The sequence below is a fragment of the Triturus cristatus genome, chromosome 2_2 (genome assembly GCF_964204655.1).
Source record: "Triturus cristatus chromosome 2_2, aTriCri1.1, whole genome shotgun sequence".
In the NCBI taxonomy this organism is placed as follows: domain Eukaryota; kingdom Metazoa; phylum Chordata; class Amphibia; order Caudata; family Salamandridae; genus Triturus; species Triturus cristatus.
The window spans coordinates 296288083-296301391 of NC_140582.1; positions in this window are offsets into that span (position 1 = coordinate 296288083).

Below are 13309 nucleotides of genomic sequence, written 5' to 3' on the forward strand. Positions count from 1 at the left end.
CTGGTCAGTGTTTCAGCCAGGAAGTCATGGTCTCCTCTGTCTCTCTAAGCAAGACATGATGTATATATACCCTTAGGTGTCCCCAGGGGTCCTACCTTGCTGTGTTACTGTGTCCGCCTAAAGGATGATGTTGGCCCTGAACCTTATACAGAGATATGATACAGGAGATGTCAGTCCTGCTGTTAATCCTGCTGTGCTTCCAAGAAGCCTCATGCAGTAATATCACTGACCATGTCATGAATAATGTAGTATGTGACGTCATCAGCAGTGCATTGCGGGGGCGCGAGTTATAGTTAGCTCAACTAACTATAACGGCCGAATTTCTCTGGTTTTGTATGAGTGAAATGTCCAACTAGCTATAACATTCCTGAAACTTGTTTTTTCAGTAAATTTCTGAGGTTTTTTAAATGCTAATATCTAACTATAACGTCCCTGAACCCTATGGTTTTTTCAGTGAATTTCTAATTTTTCTTAAATGCTAATTCCTAACTATAACGCCCCTGAAGCCTATTTTTTTTTCAGTGAATTTCAAAGGTTTTTTAAATGCTAATTTCTAATTTTATTGTCCCAAAAATGCTTTTTCTACATTTTTACACTTTTATCAAAATAATGTGATGTTTTCTCCTTTCTAAAATATGCATTTACCTTTTATTTTTTTTTAAGTGAATTTGCGTACCGCTCGTGTACCAGTCACGGGGAGTGCGCAAATCCAAGAATTTTACTGCCATATTGGTTAAGTCGTGTACGGTGCACATTGTGTATGCAGAGGGTGCGCGGTTATTGACCCCGCGCAGCGTTCACTCACGTATTTCCGGGGGTCGTGCCAGGTGAGCGAATCCATCGCAAATCTTTAAGTTTTAAAAGTATATGTATATAACTTTATTATATATATATTATACCAAGAGATTACTTAATGTAAGTGTAAATATCATATATTTGTAATTGTAATAAAGATATATTATTGTTAAATATAATTTTCGGGATTTGCGCCGGGTGCCTACCAGTTGCACGCCGGGTGCGCGAATCCTATGTGACTTCAAAAGAAACAATTCAATTGGTTTAGAAGCTTTCTATTCTAGAACTTGAAGGACCCCACCCATATCTTTCTTTCTTAAAGGAGCATCTTTTCAAGAAACACCTCTTGTGTTTTCTGAGCCTCTTTATTTGATTTTTTTGGTGTTTTTTTCCAAGAGAGGAAATGGCATCTCAAAATCCAGGCGAGGATATTCCTGCAGATGAAGAGGAGCTGGAAGAACCGATTAAGAAAAGGAAGGAGAGTATTGTGTGGGTTTTCTTTTCTATCCCAGAAGGAGAAAAGAAGGTGAATGCTCGCAAAGTCACCTGCACTATTTGCAAGAACATCTTATCGCGTGGATCTGAAAAGAAGTATTCCTGCGGGACTTCGTCAATGCTCAAACACCTTCATACCATGCACCCAAACCCTCCTGCACGTGATCAACATCGGTGCTAAATGCAAGAGTCTCAGCAAGATGAACAAGTGGCAGGACCTAGTACTTCTGCAAGATCAACTACATCCACACAAATTGTTCCAGAGTATGCAGGACTGTAAGAGCACTGTATAAAGTGCAAGAAACTTCTTTGTGCAGGTGAGCAATCTGTTGCAGCTATTGTTGTTGCTGCAAAGAATCATCATTGTTATTTTTTTCTTTGTAATGAGTTTCTAATTGCAAAATGTTTTGAAACATTTCTTAAATCATTTCCTTGTTTTTTTAATCATTTGTTTAAAAAAACACCCAAAAATTCATAAAAGAGTTCACAAAACACAAAAAAATGTAAAAACAAAAACAGAAGAAAAAAATGGTTCTTTTTAGAACCGCCTAATTGGATAAAAATAGACAAACTTGTATGTGTTCTGTGAATGACTGCAAGGGTAATGTCTGAGTCATTGTATGAATGAATAAGTTCTGTCATTGAATGAGTGCATGGATAGTGTTTGAGGGAATGAATGAGTCCAGCAGTGCTGCCTGAGTGATTGCATGAGTGCATTGGTAGTTCCTGGCTTATTGCATGAGTGCTTGGGTTGTTCCTGGGTGATTGGAAGCATGCATCGCTAGTGCCTGAGTGCATGGATAAGTACATGAATAGAGTTTGAGATAATGGATGAGTGCAAGAGAAGTGTCTGAGTTATTAAATTAGTGCACAGAAGAGTGCATGGGTTTTGCTTGAGGGAGTGAATGAGTGCAAAAAGATTGCCTGAGTGATTGGATGACTGCAGGCATAGTGCCAGGGTAATTGGAGGACTGCATAGCTTGTGACTGACTGATTGCATGACAGCAGGGGTAAGGTATGGTTGATTGGAGGAGTGCATGGGTAATGCCTGGGTACATGGAAGAGTGCATGGATAGTGCCTGGGCACATGTAGGACTGCATGGGTAGTTCCTGGGTGATTGGAGGAGTGCAAGAGTAGTGCTTGGGTGATTGCATGAGTGCAACAGAACTACCTGAGTGCATGTATGAGGGCATAGGTAATACCTGGGTGACTGCATAAGTGCAGGGATAATGTCTGGGTAGTTGAAGGAGTGCATGGGCACTGCCTGAGTGATTGAAGAAGTGCATGGGTAATGTCTGGGTGATTGCATGAATGCTGAGGTAATGTCTGGGTGAATGGAGGAGTGCATGGGTAGTGCCGGTGTGATTAGACAAGTGTATAGGTAGTGCCTGGGTGATTTTATAAGTGCATGGCTAGTGACTGGGTAATTGGAGGAGTATAGAGCTAGTGCCTGGATGAGTAGAGGAGTGCAAGGGTAGTGCCTGTGTAATTAGAGGAGTGCATAGGTAATGCCTGGGTGATTGCATAAGTGCATGGGTGATTGAAAGAGTGCATAGGTAATGCCTGGGTGATTGCATAATGCATGGGTAGTGCCTGGGTATTTGAAAGAGTGCATGGGAACTGCCTGTGAGATTGAAGGAGTGCATGTGTAATGCCTGCGTGATTGCACGTGTGCAGGGGTAATAGCTGCGGGATTACTGGAGTACATAGGAAGTGAGTGGTGGATTTTATAAGTCTATGTGGTACTGCCTGAGTGATTACAGGAGTGCAAAGCTGGTGCCTGGGTGATTTTATAAGTGCATGAGTATTGCCTGAGTGATTACAATAAGTACAAGAGTAGTGCCTCCATGATTGAAAGAGTGCAAGGATAGTGCCTGGGCGAATGAAGCACTGTATAGCTAATGCATTGGTGATTGCATGAGTACAGAGGTAATGTCTGGTGGATTAAAGGTGTACATAGGTAGCGCCTGGGTGACTGCATGACTACAGGAGTAATATCTGGTGATTTACTTTACTACATAGAAAGTGACTGGGTGATTTTATAATAGAATCGGTACTTCTTGTGTTATTTCAGGACTACTGAGGTAACGCCTGAGTGAATAAATGAGTGCAAAGGTAGTGCCTGGGTGATTTCATAACACCATGACTACTGGCTGAGCGATTACATAAGTACAAGGCTAGTGCCTCTGTGATTGAAAGAGTACAACATTAGTGCCTGAGTGATTATATGAGTGCATGAGTAGTGGCTACATGATTCAAGAGCGCACGGGTATTAACTTAGTGATTGCATGAGTGCATAGGTAATACCTGGATGTTTGCATGAGTGCAGGAGTAATGCCTGAGTGATTACAGCACTGCATATGTAGTGACTGGATCATTGGAAGAGTGCATGGGTAGTACTTGGGTGTTTTTATACATACATGAGTTTTGGGCCCAGCCAAATATAAAACAGCAGACTGTTACAAGACTCAACTACAAGTCTCTCCATATTGTTAAAAGCTTACATACATTTGTCTCTACATTTTCAAATCATCATCATATCTAAAAGAAATACGTATACAATATTTCTGAAATTTAGTGAAACCTAGAAACTGAGATATCTAATAGATCTGCCTGAGTGATTGCAAAAGTCCATGGGTAGTGCTTGGGTGATTGTATGACTTCAGAGGCAGTCACTGGGTAATTGCAGGAGAAAATGGATAGTGACTGGCTAATTGCATGTGTCCACACATAAAGGTTGAGTGCTTGGATAAGTACACAAATAGCACCTGAAGGCATAGATGTGTCACTAAGAAATGCCTAGCTGAATACAACAGTAGGGCCCGGGTGATTCTATGACTGCAAGAGTAGTGTGTGGGTTATTACATGACTGCGTAGGTAAACACTGCATGATTCTATGACTGTAGGAGAACTACAGAACTAGCGCCTGGGTGATACCGTGACTACAGGGGTAATATATGGGGGATTACTGGAGTACATAGCAAGTGAGTAGGCGAATTTATAAATGCATGCGTACTGGCTAAGTGATTGGAGGAGTGCATAGATCCTGAAAAGGTAATTGGAGGAGTGCAAGGGTATTGCCTGGGTGATTGAGCCAGTGTATAGCTAATGCATTGGTGATTGCATGAGTTCAGAGGTAATATCTGGGGGACTACAGGACTACATAGAAAGTGCCTGGGTGATTTTATAAGTGCATCAGTACTGCGTGGGTGATTAGAGTAATACCGTGGTAGTGCCTCAGTGATTGCAAAAGTATAAAGGAAGTGCCTGGGTGATTTTATAAGTGCATAGGCACTGGCTAATTGATTGGAGGAGTGCATAGATCCTGACAGGGTGATTAGAGGAGTGCAAGGGTAGTGCCTGCGTGATTAAACCAGTGTATAGCTAATGCATTGATGATTGCATGATTGCTGGGGTTATGTCTGGGGGATTAGAGGAGTACATAGGTAATGCCTGGTAATTCCATGATTGTAGGACTAATAACTGGTAGATTACAGGTGTACATAGAAAGTGCCTGGGTGATTATATCAGTGCATGTGTACTACCTGAGTGATTGGAGTAGTACTGCGGTAGTACTGGAGTGATTGGAGGAGTGCAACATCCTGATTAGTAACATAATACTGAAACTGCAGCACAAAAGTCAGGTCTATGACATGGTGTACACTTTTGTACTGCAGCTTCAACATTATGTAACTACTCAGGGTGTTGGGCGTACTCAAAATAAAGCATAAAAGCTAAACATGAGTCTATTATTAATCTCACCATATTCATGAAACTAAACATGCATATATGTCTACCTTTTGAAAACATCATATATAACAGAAATAAACAAGTAGACTTAACTTTACATTTCAAGACACACCTCCATTTCTGCAGTGTATTCCAAATGTACCTTTCTGCAGGCTCATAGAAAGTAGCCTAATCAGTAATCCCTTCTGCTAACATGTCCTAACACTCACTTTTGTGCTGCAGCTTCACCATTCTACAAATATTGGGCCTATTCAAACATAAAGCAGCAACCTATCACATGTCTCTACCATAACTCTAACCATATTACTAAAAGCATGCATGCTTCTCTCTATACCTGTTGCCAAAAGCATTACACATATTAGAATACATGTGCACGTAGAAACATTACCACACTCACAAGACCATAAAGGCCTTAAAACTTGACAGACTACACTTAACATTTCAAACACACCTAGATTTATGCAGCAAATTTCAAATGAACTTTGACACAGACTCTTATAAAGTACCATAATGAATTATTCCTCTCCCAACATATCTTAAACATCACTTTTCTGCTACTACTGCTTCACTATTCTAGTAGTAATCAGGTATAGAGCATAGCTAACAGCAAAGCAACACTTCCCCTATCTTTCATGAAAGTCTCCCCATATTTCTAAAACCATGTATGCTTATGTCTGTACCTTTCGCTAGCAGCATCATATATAAAAGTAATACACAGATAAATGTAAACCTGTAATTTATACATCTATCATCTTGAGACGCATAACACATACCATAATATATGTGCAAGTAGACATATATCTCAGTCACGACACAATCCACAGCTCAAAACTTCACAGACTACACTTCATTTTCAGACACTGAAAATTATGCATTATGTATGAAATATAACTTTCCAGACATCATACAAATTACTCTAATAAATATCATCTCCACAAACATCTCAAACCTCACTTTCAGGCTGCTGCTTTACCATTACACAACTACTTATAATGTTGCACCTAACCAAATACAAAGCAGGAACCCTTCACATGTCTTTACTAAAAGTCTCATCATATTCCTAAAAGCATACATGAATATCCCTGTACCAGAACACTATCCAAACATTAAAAATTTACAGAACAAACTTCCAATTTCAAGCAAACACCAAACATTATGTGGCATATGTCAACTGTACCTCTCTAGAAACTTTAAAAAAAGAAGCCTAATCAATAATACCTCATGTCAACATCTTTTAAACCACACTATTTATGATGCATCTTCACCATTCCAATACTACTCACAGTCTTGAGCCTACCACATAAAAAGCAACAACAGCTCTTTGTTATACATCATGCACCTTCAAATGTAAAAGACATAAGAAAATACGAATACAAGTAGAGACACACTTGACACAGAAGTCCATGTACGCACTAAAACTTGAAAGACTCCACCTCCAATTTTAAAGCAACGCCTAAAATTATGTGGTATACCACCAATGCACATATCCACACACTAAAACAAACTACCATAATCACTAATCTATCTTCCAATATACACATTTTACTATACAAAATCTATTTCAAACACAATTTAACTACAATAAAACAAACTACAATACACATCTCTATATTTGATAATATATTTCAAACATCACAGTTCATCAATCATTTTTAAATATTAGAAACAAACCTAATACATAATACACCTCACAAATTTATAACTCACCTTCCAAATTGATTTGTTGAATTTAAAATATCACAAACTCGTAAAAGATTTTCATGCACACAATCAATGTAATGCATCACTCTCAGCAAGGTAAAACCAGTAATGGCAAACTTTTCCTCTCTTTCAAAAACAACAGTTGATGGACAGAATGCAGAACAATGTCATACATTCACCCCAGTACAGATATCTGGGCCTAAATACATTGCTTTCTACATTATTTCAAATTATAAAACACATTTCTATTGGTTAACCCTTACCAACTGATTTCTAAAAGTGCACAAAGCTGGTTCTGCAATTTTTTGGGGAATCACGACTCCACCGTGCACCAACGCGATGGAGCTTCTAATCCATACGGGAGTTCAAAAATATATTACAAATAAAAATACCACTGTTTTTTAACAACACACCACTTCTAAAGATAGTACTGACTTGGGAAAATATACTTTAATAACATGTCACCTATATATAAATTAGAATTTCACATTTTAAGTCAACAGTTAGGTTTCAGCCCTTCCCCAATTCTGCTTAATGCCAGTTTCCACAGTAACAGTTCATGGAACATTCAACTGAACTGACAGGCCACAAGTTCACCATATTTTCAACTCCAGCACACAAGGTTACAAATGCAAACAGCAGGTGTGGTTGACGTTTGCAAAATATCTCCTTATCCAATCTACTGTACCTTTCAAACATTTTCTACTAACCAATAAGGAACATGCTTTTTAAAGAAAGTAACATGCACCCTATTTTTCAGTCTTCTTAAACAGCCAATCAATTCTCTACTTTTAAAAAAACAGCATCTTGTCCACCATTTAAATACCTCTCATTCTACCAACTGACTACCTCAGCTACAGACATCTTTTCATTACTTCCAGACATCCCTTCAAGATGCTTACAGTATGGATTGTTGGACACAGCTATGTTTTCTGGTGCAAAAGGTGTGCTGAACGCAGAGGTATTGACAAAGACCTAGCTTTGCAAAATGTGAATATTAAATGGATGGCACAAAGAGGATTAAAGTGGCACCAATTGATGCCTTTGGTTATAACCTTTTTGTATCTCCAGCCCCCTGACCTCATCATTGTGCACTGTGGTGGCAATGATCTAGGCACATTGACTGGGGTAGGTCTGGAATAGGCCTGGGCGTAGTTTGCGGAGTTTTGCTACGCGGAACTCCGCAAAGTTACAAAAAAACTCTGTGAAGTTCCGCGAGTGGCGGAGTGCAGTGCGAACTGCATTTTGTGCTAGTATTCATGCAGCTCAGGTAGAAATTCTACCTGAGCAGCAGCTCGCGCTCGCGAACTTACCATTTGCGATCCCGAGGTTCGCGATCGTGAGCGGGGAAAAAACTTTGCTGCACATCGCGAAGGGGATTTTTTCCCACTCCGTGAGCTCCGCAGAGTGTGGAGTGCAGAAACCTCCGCAAACTCTGCGAATGGAGCAAACTTCACCGCCCAGGCTTAGTCTGGAAATGCTAATGAAGGACACCTTTGCACAATTGATGTTGCTTTTACCTCAAACTGTCTTTGTATACTCTAATATATGCCAAAGACAGAAATGGAAGTGGTCAACTCAATTCTGTCCACAGATTGAGAAAGCTAGAAAAAATTTAAATAAAGCTGTTTCTGCTTACCTCAGAGACCATAGGATGACATTTACAGAAGTGATGTAGTACACTTCACAGATCAAGGAAACAGAGTCTTTCTCAACAACCTAAAGCTGTGTATCTGCATTTACATGCAGCAACAACAAACTCATAATTAAAACAAGGGCTCTTTTTAGAACCACCCTATAACATAATAGTGAATATAAATCTTTTTACACATACATATTTTGTTAAAAAGTTTTGTGGATTTGCGCACCCGACGAAGCATGAATCCAATGTACTACAACTCAATACACTTCAAGTTTAATTAATAATTTTAAATTTTAAATATTTTTAACAACTCTTTCAATTGTAATCTTATCATTAACTTCAATCACAGTAACTCTTTAAAACAACTTCACAAATTCAACACTACCTTCTAAATTATATACTACTTAATTATTTATTTAATAATAATAATAATACGGACACTTGTAAAGCATGACAGCTAGCTCAAACAGAGGTGCTGAAGAGTGCCAGTAGTGCAGCAGAAGAAGGACACAAACCAGGTCTCCGGGCCCTAGTCTGCCGAAAAGAGCTAGGTTTTAACCATTTTCCTGAAAAGGGTCTCAGTTTCTATGGTGCGGAAGTTACTGGGCAGAGAATTCCACAGTTTTGCTGCTCCCAGCGTAAAAGATCTGCCCCCCATGCGCGACTTCTTAAAACGGGGAATACACAGTAAAAGATTGTGAATTGGACCTCAAGGATCTAGACTGCTTATAACCACTTAGTCTTTGTTTTAGATAGTTAGGGCATTTTCCATGCTTGGCTCGAAATGCCAGTGTCAAGGCCTTAAATTCAATTCTCTTAGCTACTGGGAGCCAGTGAAGTGCTTTTAGATGCGGAGAGACATGATCACAAAAAGGTACTCACCTGATCAGCCTCGCAGCCGCATTTTGCACCATCTGCAGGCGCTTGATCAAATACTTTGGTTGGCCCAAATAGAGGCCATTTGCATAGTCCAGCCTAGATATCACTATGGCATGAACTATGCTTTTCCGGCACTCCTCTGGCAGCAGATGCAGGAATTTCTTCAAATTCCTCAGTTTGCAAAAGCAGGTAGCAGTCACCTGATGTATCTGTGCCGAGAATGAGAGGTCAGCCTCCCACTTCACTCCTAAGTTTTTTATACAATCTGTAGGGGAGGGAGGAGGGCCCATTTCTGTAGGCCACCAGAGGACCAGAGCAGGGGATGGCTCTTCCCCGAAAAACAGCACCTCTGTCTTTCCCTCATTGAGCTTGAGTTTATTGCTGTTCATCCACAGCGCAATATCTCTTAAGCATCCCCTGAATCTCTCGAAAGTGGCCTCTGTCTGTACTTTAAATGTGAAGACCAACTGGGTGTCGTCCGCGTAGGAGATCGCTTTGATCCCCCAGTTGGCTATCAGGGAGAACAAAGGGGCCAAATACAGATTGAACAGGAGGGGACTCAAAGCTGACCCCTGGGCGACACCGTACCAGAGCTGTTTTGGTTTGGACAGAAATGTTTGGAGAACGACCTTCTATGTGTGATTATCCAAATAGGATTTTAGCCAGGCCATAACCGTGCCACTAATGCCCAGTTCCTGCAGTCTCCCGTACTGCAGGGTTTGGTCGACAGTGTCAAATGCCGCCGACAGATCCAGGAGCACCAACATCGTGGATGCCCCTGAATCAGTCACCTGTATAACCAGCTCAGCCACCTCCAAGAGAGCTGCCTCTGTACTAAAACCTGCCCTAAAACCAGATTGGGTGTCTTGTAGGAGGCCCTCCCTTTCAATAAAGCTGGTCAGCTGCCGCTGCACCAGTTTTTCCAGCATCTTTGCCGGAGCTGGTAGCAAAGAGATGGGCCTATATTTGGTCAGATCCCCTGGATCCCCACTTGGTCTTTTCCTCAGCGGGAGGAGAGTGGCATGTTTACAGATGTCCGGAAAGATGCCAGATGTCAGGGAGGCATTCCAAATGCACGTCAGATTGTGCGACTGGGAATGTGCCATCATCTTCCATAATTTAGGGGGGCAAGGATCATCAGGTGCCCCTGATTTACATTTCAAACTTTCAGCCAGGGCATCCTGTTGCAAAATAGTAGTTAACTCTGTTAGAGACGGTTCAATAGCTTGTGCTTCCCTCTTATCACATTTCTCCATCTCTACCGAGACAGAGAATGATTTATATACTTCCCAAATTTTAGTGTCAAAGAAGGCGGAGATATTTTCGCACAGAGCAAGGCTCCATCGTGGTCTCTATGACATTGGGTTTAAGAAAGGAGTGGACCACTTTAAACACCTCCTTAGTAGCATTATCTGCCTTATAGATGCAGTCGGTCAGGTACTCCCTCCTTGCTACCCTTATCAGGCTGTGGAATTCTTTCAGAGCCGTTCTATAGGTGACCTTGGCCGTCTCACCGTAACTTGCTCTCTACTGTCGTTCCAGTCTTTTGCAATTGCTCTTAGCCGACCTAAGTGCCTCCGTAAACCAAGGGGCAGAGGGGGAGAGCCTTGCTGATCTTGCTGGCCTGGCTGGGGCTGGGGCTGCGATCCAATGATTTAAAGCCACAGCATCTTTATTAGGGTCGGCTGAAAGTAGGGGTTGGCTGGCCTGTAAGATGGGGTTCAACACCTCCATTGTCAGGTTTTTCCAGCTACGTTTAATATAGGTTTGGTTACCTCTTTTCTGACAGAGTTTATCCACCCTAAAACAGAATGGAATCAGACTGTAAGGTGAATTTGTGAATCCAACGTGACTTTACATGGGGGGCCGCGCTGAGAGCCACATTGGGGTCGTGACTCCAAACTCAAAAGAAAAAAAAAAACGCCTCACTTCCATTATTCACTATTCACCCAGGGACCCAATCCCCCGGTCCCTGCCAGCATTTTAAAAAAAAACATTAGGAGGGGGACCAAGTGACCCCCCTCTTTAGGCCATTAATGACCCCGGGGACACCATCCCCAGGTTTCCTCTTCTCGCTTCAACAAAGCAAAGCTGTATTTGCTATGGCAGGGCGGTATCAATGTCCCGGGGGTGGGCACCCCGGGACATTGCAGTAGCCGGCCCTTGGTGGTGGTGGTCCCCAGTGCAATGGAGGGCTCCAGGAGGGAGCCCGCGTGGCCCCCTCCCTTCCTGAAAATAGCCCTGGGGAGGTGGTGGTCCCCGGGGCTGAGGGTCTGAAACATATTCAATTCCCCAGGGAGGTGGTGGTCCCCGGGGCGGTGTGGGGGGTCGAGCCCCCACACTAATTATTTGACAAAGCCACAGGGAGGTGATGGTCCCCGAGGCTTGGAGGGGCCTTGCAAGGCCCCCCACCCTATTTTAATAAAGCCCGGGGAGATGGTGGGTTCTAGGGCTTGGGGAGCCACGAGGCCCCCTGCCCTTATATAAATAAAGCCCCGGGGAGGTGGCTGACCCCGGGGCTGCAGGGGGAGGCTGCACACCCCCCTGACACAATATGCATAAAGCCCCGGGAAGGTGGCTCATCCTGGGACCTGGCCCACCCGGGAGCTTAAGAAACACAAAAAAATCCCCCATGCTATTCACGCACCCAGCATGACTTCTGCTGAAAAAAGAAACTATCCTGAAAGTTTGGGGGTGATTCATCAAGCGGGGGACAAGAAAAGAGGGGGGTCCCAAACACGTTTTCTCTATGTTATTTCCCGTAGGAAATTCTGGAACAGGCTACAGCCCATACTGCAGAACGTAACTAATTACACCAAACTTTGCAAAAAGGTAGCTCTTGGTTCAGAAAGCGACCCTTTTTTTAAATGGTGAAAATCCATTTAGTAGTTACACCTCTCTGCAACGCAGCTCTGTGGCACTTACTGGAGGTACCTGGTGGGCTAGTTGGACCTCAGGGACCCTCAGGATTCAAGTTGTAGGCACAGGATAATTTTGGAACAAGGCCTCTTTCTGCTCCTCTGTTGGTTCTTTCTGCACATGTTTTGCTTCTTCCTGCACTTTTCTTCGTCTTTCTGGACTTCTGTTGCTTCTTTATGCATTAAGTTTGTCCTACTACTTTAGGTATTCACAGAAGGCATTTAGTAGTAATAAAGTTAGGATTTTGTCTAGGGGTGGGCGTAATTTGCGTAATCGCGTTACGCAAATCTCCGCGAAACGGTAAAAAATCTCCGCGAACACGCAGAAATTTCGTGAACACGCGGAATTGCTTGTTCGCGATGCTTTTTTCCTGTTCGCAATCGCTGTTTGCGTACTCGGGGGGGAATATCTCGCGAACACGCATTTTGAGAACGCGAACAAGCAAAAAATTTCGCGTAGTCGCGGAAAGCAGATTTTTGGACAATTTCGCGTTCTCCACGGAACGCGAAATTACCCAAATTCCGCAAATTCCGCGAGCGGAACGGAATTTGCTGCCCAGGCCTAATTTTGTCTTAAGTTTGAGTTAAGACAGACTTAAACAGACATAAGACAAACTTTAGACAAACTCAGGACAGACTTAAGACAGACTTAAGACAGACTTAAGACAAACTTAATACAAACTTAGGACAGACTTAAGACAGACTTAAGACAGACATAAGACAAAATCCTAACTTTACTACTACTAAATGCCTTCTGTGAATACCAAAAGTAGTACGTTTAGGATTTTGTCTTAAATTAGTTCTGTGAATCGGGCCCTCCAACAGCAATAACTATATACACACTCACTGATTCTTAGGTTTACACACACACATCCACTCACTCACCCATACAGTCTCTCATACTTATGGTCACTCAGTACAGGACTATCATATGCACTCATACACCTATATAAACACTCACACACCACCACTCATCCATAGAGGTACTCACACGCCTAGTCAGTCATGCAAATAATTAATCACACTGCCATTTACTCACCTATACAGTTATACACACACCAGCTCAATCACTCATACAAATACTAGCACATTCTAACGCTCTTACACAATCACTGATACAAGCACACA